This window comes from Blennius ocellaris, assembly GCF_963422515.1.
Source record: "Blennius ocellaris genome assembly, chromosome: 10".
NCBI lineage: Eukaryota > Metazoa > Chordata > Actinopteri > Blenniiformes > Blenniidae > Blennius > Blennius ocellaris.
Genome location: NC_137659.1, coordinates 15,371,621 through 15,380,361, shown reverse-complemented (window position 1 = coordinate 15,380,361; position 8,741 = coordinate 15,371,621).

The window sequence follows — 8,741 nt, the reverse complement described above, 5'->3', positions numbered from 1 at the left end:
GTTTATTCACCAGATCAGCAATACTATACGATTTATACACAAACCTGCACCCTTCACTGATTTGGTCGTTTGTATTTCGCTTTACCACGAAAGAGCCATTTTAAAATGGGTCAGGGAGTGAACGTAACCAGTGGAGTCAACTGAGTATCTGGTGACCTTGAGAAGCTGCAGCAAAGTTAATGTTGCTTAAACCCGAGAGAAACAATGTCTGAACTCCATTTTTATTTTAACTACAAATTGTGGCTTCCTGAGGAAAGTCTATTGACATGATCCACGTCCTGGGGTTTGTGAATTCTATAAACACACTGAAATACTGCTGATAGTTCTTCAACTAGTTTCTAAACTTGCAAAGGGAGGCGGTAAAGGCTGGCCATCAGGGTCTTATAACATCACGTTTTCTTATCTGTGAATAGCTGATTTATCTATGATCAGGTTATGTAACTGTTTTTGTTAATGGCTGAAAAGAAAAAGAAAAGGAAGAAAGTGTAATAGAGAATAATCATAAGCTTCATGTTTATATTGGGGTAAATATTTAGCTGTCAAGATCCTACTATAGTAGGATTCATCAACATATTGAATTTATTATTTGCATTTTACACACGACCTTGACAATTCTTGTATATAAATGTATGACGCGCTATTTTTTTTTTTTTCCTGGTTGATCTGGAAGCCGACACGGCACCTTATTAATATTCATCCTAACATGTCTGATTCACAAGAAGCAATGCTGCTGCTTCCACGCCACGCTGTGCTGCAGCGGTGCAGCGTCTGTCGAAGCGTTAAAGGTGAAAAATATAAAACTTAATTCTAAAACAAGTGTTGGGGGAGCTAGAACAGAGTTTGCTCTCAACCCATGAATATTAAAGTTGATGTACTTACTGGATGCTTTTTTGTTGTTTTTTTTTTGTTTGTTTTTAGATCGGGGACAACATAGTTCTCTCAAAATGTCTTCATGTTTGTACGTGACCGAGGGCAAACAGTCCTGCAGACCTGAGGTCATGTGATGCAACGTCGTCGGTACAACCAGTCCTCGCTCCCAGACCTGTGTTTCATTCAGACGCCCTCTTTAACGCTCAAACTTTTCTTTTTATTTATTTTTACCCCCCCCCCTTGTTGATTTTCTGAGGGTTTAAATCCGACAGTGCTCACGTTTACCATTTTAGCGGCCCGGGGGTTGTGTTGAGAGACAATTGGAGGCTGGACGTGGACAGAAGGCTGCAGCGGACAAACGGGTTTCCATTTTCAAAAGTGGCCCTCTGATCGCTGACCATGTTTCCAGACTCTGGAGCTGGAAGAGCGACAGCTGCTGCTCATTGTGAGAGAGGCTGCCCAGCCTGACCATCTGCACTACAGCGGGAAAGTTGAGAAAGACTCCCCAATTTATACAAATGCACCCCCCCCCTCTCCCAAAAAATACTGTGATGAATGACGGCAGGATCCGGGATCGATTCCAGGGTCACAGATGCAGGAACAAAATATCAAGTCGGCCTTGAGGGTGCAAAGTGTTGCAAGTTCCTGAAGGAACGCTATGAAGCCCCGACTGCAGGGATGTTGGAGGAGGGTGTGAAATGAAGCACCCGGTGTGATGGATTTAATTGCTCACCACCACGTCTGTAACACCGTCCACCAACACTGACTCCATAACCAACATTAAGCTTGTTTGGCCTCTAAATGGAATCATGCCACTAAAGATTTGAGGCCCGTTGGCCAACATCATTTCTGTCCCCACCGTGCTTCCCCTCCTCTGTTTTTCCCCCCCTCTGTGTCGCCACAACTGCAAACACCGAGCAGGAAAGAAGAGATAAGATGGCTGCCGAGTTATTTATAGCCCAAACTGTGAGCAAAGAGAAGCTGCAGTTCAGGTCCAACTGCTGCACTGCAACCCAAACTCTGCAGAGGAGGGGGGGGGGGACAAGGGGGAAGTGTGTGTGTGTGTGTGGGGGGGGGGGTTAAGAATCCATTGTGTGAGTGACACAAAGCAAGCTGCCGTCCCTCCATGTTGTGAGAGGCTGCTGTTCTTCTACATAAGAAAGAGGAAGGAGGTGGAGAGGGAAGCAGGGCGCAGATTTAAATCTCACAGGGGATTTTTTTTTTTTTTTTTTAATTTGGTGAGCATGGGAGGAGGGAGAAGGAGGAGGAGGAGGTTGTGTTAGAGATGGGTGAATATTCATGCAGGCTTGAGGGAAGAAAAAAAACAAAAAAAAGAAAAGGGGCTGGGAGATGGATGCAGGAGGAGATTGGCTGCAGCTCCCCGCCCCCTCACACCTCACAAGCCAGCCTGTCAGCCAGCCAATCACCAGCCTGTGCAGCATTTTGAAAGATGCTCCAGAGGAACAGAGATGAAGAGGAGGAGGAGGAGGAGGAGGAAGAAGGTACTTTTAAACAGGGGGAGGGGGGGGGGGGTCCGGTGATGATGATTAATGTACTGCTGGAGTCGGTGTGCAGCAACTGCAGTTCGCAACGAGACAAGCAGTACATTTGTTTACTTTCATGCAAGAAAAGCTGCTTGAGGAAGCTGCACTGACTCCTCCATATGCGCCACTCTTTCCAGGCATGACCTCACTGCAGCAGATTAATCAGGCTCCCCCCCCACCCCCATGTCTCTGCTGCAGCTCGCTGCAAGTTGTTGACTTTAACATGACCTTCAAAGTGGGTTTTTTTTCCTTTCTTTTCTTGTCGAACTGCAGCTGACCCACGCAGAGCGTTGCCCTGATTTATAAGAATAAATCCTGTAACCTGATTAGCACATTTTCTCATGGGTCACGTCATCAATTTTAAAAGGCGGCATCAGGAAACTGTGACTCTTTCGTAGCACCTAGTGGAGAACACGGGGAACTGCCACTTCCTCTGCATAACATTCGCACTTCTATTGATTTGGGGGAAAAAAAGCTAATTTTAATGGAATATCTAGTCAATTTAACCTCGAACCCCAGAAATACACGTCAAGTCCAGGTGGTTGGACTGAAGCCACAGTGTGTTTACAAGACTGCGTGTCCTCCCTCCTCCTCGTGTCCTTAATGTCTCGCGCTGCGCTGCAGCGGCTCTCGCGCTCCCTCCTGCAGCACCGCTGCTCAGAGTTGCAGCGACCTCGTTTCTTTTTTTCTTCTTTTGTGCCAGATCATCACCAGCGCCTTCTAATCTTCCGCTGGCTCCTGCCTGATCTGCAGTGCATGATTGCAAATTCGCTATTAGTAGGGGGGGGGGGGGGGGGGGGGGGGGTGAGGCTGCAGAGAGAGAGAGAGAGAGAGAGAGAGAGAGAGAGAGAGAGAGAGAGAGAGAGAGAGATCACACACATGCTAACACATGCTCACCCCCCATCCCCTCCTCCTCCTCCTCCTCCCCCCCGCCCATCCTGTTTCCACGGTGCAAAAACAAGGACGGATTACCGTTCATCTGTTCCGTCGTCATGGAAACACTGACCTCACACTGTGGTGACCGGTCGCCATGACGACCCGCTGCCGGTGCTGCGCCGCTGCTGGGTGGAGGCAGCAGGTCCGCTGGGTGTCGGAGAGGAGAGGAGAGGAGAGCTGCACTTCTCTCTGCAGTGCTGTCAGCACGCTGAAGTGCAGCGGCACAACCAGCAGAGGGCGCTCACCACATAGAGGAGATTAATGGCTGCCGTGAACGTTTCTGACCTGTAACACGTGAAGTTTTTTTTTTTCACTACACAGACTATTATCTATTTATTATCCTTTACATTGGAATGATGGCTTCATCTCACTATAATCATTTTAATTATACTTAAGAGACATAAAAGACCAACAACACTTGTATCAACCCTGCACTTTGATTCTCTGTTTTCTGTCTATCATAAATGCATCTGCTTCTAGAGGCACAATGATGTGTGCACACACACACACACACACACACACACACACACACACACGGTTTACACCAAGGCTATTTGTGGTCCATGCTTGTATCCTTGCACCAGTCCATGCAGTCACAACTAACATGTTTATCTGCTCACATTCCCAGTGAATAATGTGCAGAACGATAATAAAATGCCTTTAATTACGAGGTGAGATCTCAGCAGGCTGGTGACTCCTAAAAGACAAGAGGTCATCATTGCTGATGCGATATGGAAACAGTTTTTTTTTTTTTTTTTTTTTTTTGATAATAGTAAACACAATCAGTCAGATTCATTCTCCTGGCAATACAAGATTGTTGGAAGTTTTGTTACCAATCCACCTGCCTCCACTTGCACACTCTGCAGTAATATCCCGTTCTTCCCTTTAAGGCAACTGGGCTCGCTTGGAGCATTGAAGACGCTTCATAAATGTTCAATTTGTACAAAGACAGTCAACATGTAGAAGGTCAAACCGGGATCGGAGCGACGCTAGAGGAAGTAGAATGCGCTAAAACAGCACAGACCTGTAATCAAGCTGTTCTTGTTCTCTTATGTGAATGAGGCAAAACCCTGACGATCAGTATCGTATCTGTTGACCTTAAACTGAGTGGAGTGTTTTGCATCCTCTGTGTTTTTGCACGGTTGTTGGGAAGAGTAAGCAAATAAAACCAGTTCTTCTGGCACTCCTTTCATCATCTCTATGGCGTCACATTCACGATACTCACATGCTTTTTTTAAATCAGATTAATATGCAACGCGGGGGGAAAATATCCCAATGAACTGCCAGGACGTGTTGTACTGGTGACGACGATGTTTGCTGGGCGTGAAGGAGATTCAGCTTCCCAGAGGCCTTTGCGGTCTCCACTGACTGATCTCTGCTACCAGCTCCCTTATTTCCACGCCCCCCCCCCCCCCTTTTTTTTTTTTTTTATAGAAAAAAGGGTATTGATGGAGTATTTCGGCTCATTGATACTGTGTGTGATTAAAAATATCAGATAACTAACATGACTTAATCTTAAAGATTATCTATACTGAGACACCGAATCTGGAAGTCGAGTGTCAGATATTAAACAATAAAACCACCAGTTGTGAGATAATAGTACAGTGTTTCTACGAACAAATAATACAATAAATCAGCTTTATTACTCTCCATTGTATGACAACGCAATGCTCGAATTTGAATGAAAAGCCCAAACATTGCACTTAATTATAAAGGGGTTGGTTGTGGGGGGGGGGGGGTCAAAGGTCACCACACACCGTGACAATATCTTCTGTCCCTCCTGCTGGGACCTGAAACCCGCCACAATCAGGCTGTGTTAGTCCCCATTCTGTCCTCCTGCCTCTCTCCGCTTCAATATGTCCTCCTCCTGTTGAATCGGAGCTCCGCTGTTCATTTGCTGATCTGATGGAGCTAATTAACCTGCTTCTTCCTCCTGCTCCCTCATGCAGCGAAGGTCAGCAGGGACCATTAGGAGATGGCGTCCCAGTTTAGGGACACCAGCCTTTATCACATATGCCGACTTCCCATTTTGATCCTTGTCTCTGGGCCTCAGTTGTAGTCTGAACCCGAACTGCTGAGTTTTTTTTTGTTTTAGATCTTTTCACCTGCTTACATAGACAACTGATGTCAGTCTGGATTCATGCTGGTTTGATCAACACATTATATTCGGTTGATATTTAAACAAAACTGTCAACAAAATGTAAAAATAGCCTCAAAGTGGTGCAAAAAAAAACCCCACAAAAACAGTTATTATATAATAAAAATTATTTTAAAAAGACAGAAAATTACTTCTTTTAAAAGGGACTGAAGTGTCATATTGTCCCATTTAAAAAAAACCCACTGAATTACTCTAAATAAGAGGCTAAGCAAGGAATACATAAATCTCATTAGGCACAGTGAAGTGAAACAGGTTTACCTAAATATGGCCGGTGTGGAAGCACTAACACTCGGTACAAAAAGACACCAACTCACAATGAATTATAAAATAACACCTAAGGATTCTTTTTTTTTTTTTTTAATAAACTGACTTTATATAAGACAAGTTCAAAATGGCAGAAAATCCTCAAAGATTAAAAACTTCAAATTACATAAAATATCCTCAAAATTAGTGTTAAGAAATTTACAGCAAAAAAAAAAAAGTAAACGAACCATTACAGTTGAGTCGAATTAATCAGATTCCAGAAGACATTCAGACCAGTCCTAAGAAGACGACAAAACAACACAAAGCAAGGGACACGTGAAAAGACAAGCCAACGAGAAAAATGTCAAATAACCTCAAAGTGAGATTGTGAAGGGGGAAATGAAATATGTATGACTCACAAAGACACAAAACTAAATGGATTAAAATCAACTCACAACTTAAATTGTTATCTAAATATTTCTTGGTGACTAGCTGCAGTTAAACACATTTCTGTAAAAATCTTAATCAAACAACCCCCCTAATGGCGATATTATCTACGTTTCGACTCAATGTTCTCTCTCTGCTGTGAAGTTGCAGATGAGCTGTGAGAAGCTGAAAGCAGCTTCACATTTAGTCCCTGAAGCTCAGTCGTATCAGACAGGAAGCCGAGGAATCTGATCTCTGATCAGCGGAGAGTCTGTACACGTTGCAAACTGAAACCAACGAGCCTCAAAATTCACTTTTCATTTGGGTTTTTAATTTAGCTGACGGAGCGACCCTGCAAACCGACGAGGCTGTGACCTTTTATGGGTTTGGTTTTCTCCTCTGTGTGAGAATCGAAAGGCCGCGGGGGAAACGACGCTGCCGATGAGATCTTCTCGAATGCATCATGTAATTTTTGTTCTTTATTGGCCCCTTTATGTTTAATTTGAGTCCTTTTACATGCTGAGTGGCCCTTTTGCCTATTTAATGTCTTATTTGGATTCTTGTATGCTTTGTAGTTATTTGAGGATTCTATGTAGTAATGAGTGAAAATTTCAGATCAAATTAGGGAACATTTTATACCTTTTAGTAAATTGTTTATGGCACTTTGAAGTTGATTTGTTTTTATTTTAAATATTGATTGCTTCTCTAATCTAAGACCACCACTTCAACATGCCTCAAGGCCCCAAAGCCCATTCATTTGATTCTTTTTCATTAAAATATTCTTTCTTTATGTCCCCTCCTGTTTTATAGCTATTGTGGCTCAATTATATCCTATTTTGCTTTTTGTACACATTTTGATCTAATCTAGTCAGTCCAGGCACCATTTTAATGTGTTAATTCTATTTAAGATCACATTTAGGACGTTTTCTGCCTTTTTCTGGACTGTTAGTGTAACAAATTTAGTTTTTTTAGCTCATAAATATTTGTCACTTTTCTAAGTTAAGACACCTGATGTTGTCACAGTGTTCAAACTGCTTATGCAGGCCTTGCTCCTGTTTGTTACCGGTAAGCCAGTTGTGGATAAGTCAGCACATGGTGTGGCGTGGTGAGAATCCACACATGAGCACATAATCCTTCTGCTGCTCTGAAAACACAAAACATCTCAGCGTTGTGAGGTTTCATGTTGCATTTCAGAGGCGTCAGACTTCCAGAGCGCCGTCAGTGTGGGAACCGTCCCCTCCAGCTTCACTCCCACCAGCAAAACCTGATGCGCCTCTTTTGTCAGCTTGGAGGTGTCGTAAGCTTTTGTTTCTCTCCCGCTGTAATTTCCACCTGCGAGTGGCGACGGAGGCCGTTGGTAGGTGGGAGCTGGGGGACGGCGCTCTCAGATGCGACGGAAGCCAGCAGGAAGCTGCAGGGTGGGTTCGGTGGTTTTCCGTCTGAATGCTCTCGCTGCATTTCCTCTCTGAAAATGGATCGTGAGTCATGACCGAGGTCCTAGGCCATGTAGTTTTGTTTTATCCAACTTTAGTACATCTGCTTCAGAATAATGGAGAGAGAGAGACTTGCAGCTCTCTGAGAGTCAAGTGTACCTATTTGTTCTCTCTTTTCTGAGGAACCCCACTTCCTCGACATGCAGGCTCTGCATCAGACTATTAAATCAGCCTCTGAAGTGGCAGAAAGAAGGAGTCGGAGGATATGGATCTGCCCTGGTTGCCCTCAAATCCCCCTCCTCCCCCTTTCCTCCACTTGAGAACCCAGGTCAAGTTATGAGGTCAGCTTTAGGCCAAAACAGTCTTTTTTTCTCCCTGGTGTCCATCCTGAAAGTCCATCCATACATCACAAGCAGTAGTACATATGCCAGGCCTTTAGGGGTGCTGTGACTCACCAAATACAGCGGAAAAGGAGAAGAAGACAGAGTCCAACCTGTCAAGATGAAGGACATCAATGTAGATATCCAGGTATTCTTCATCAATGTCATTCAACATGTTGCCATGGACTTTTTTTTTCCTACCAGGTTTCTTAAAGCAGTCATAACTTTAATTTTGTGTGTGTGTGTGTGTGTGATGAGGGCATAAACAGGTCAAAACATATCTTAATCTCATCAGAGCACACTTTGTGATGCCAGGGGTCATTTTGATGACATTTGCAGCAGCTTCCCTGCCACAAAGGTCAGGAGGTACAGGGTGATTTTAATATATCAGCAGGAAGCGGCTGCAGCACGGTGACCTCCTCGTCGGAGCGATCAGACGCGTCTGTGTCTTCACATCGTCACCTTCCTCAGAAACCTGCTCATCCTTATCGCCGTGTTCCTGTGGTGTGTGTGTGTGTGTGTGTCCCCCTGCCTCATTGTCAGCAGATATAATCCAAAACTTGGCTTACAGTAAATCTTCCTCTCATTGTTGCATGCTCCGCTGAGCGACCCGCCAACGAATATCTGGAGGTCTCCCACGTTTAGGATTGTCTGGTTTCACTTTTAACTGGCTTCCTCGAGCAATCCAACCCAAAATCCATAGCTGTCCTGGCGAACGCCGTTTTAACCGCATTTCCATTAAAGTTGAAAT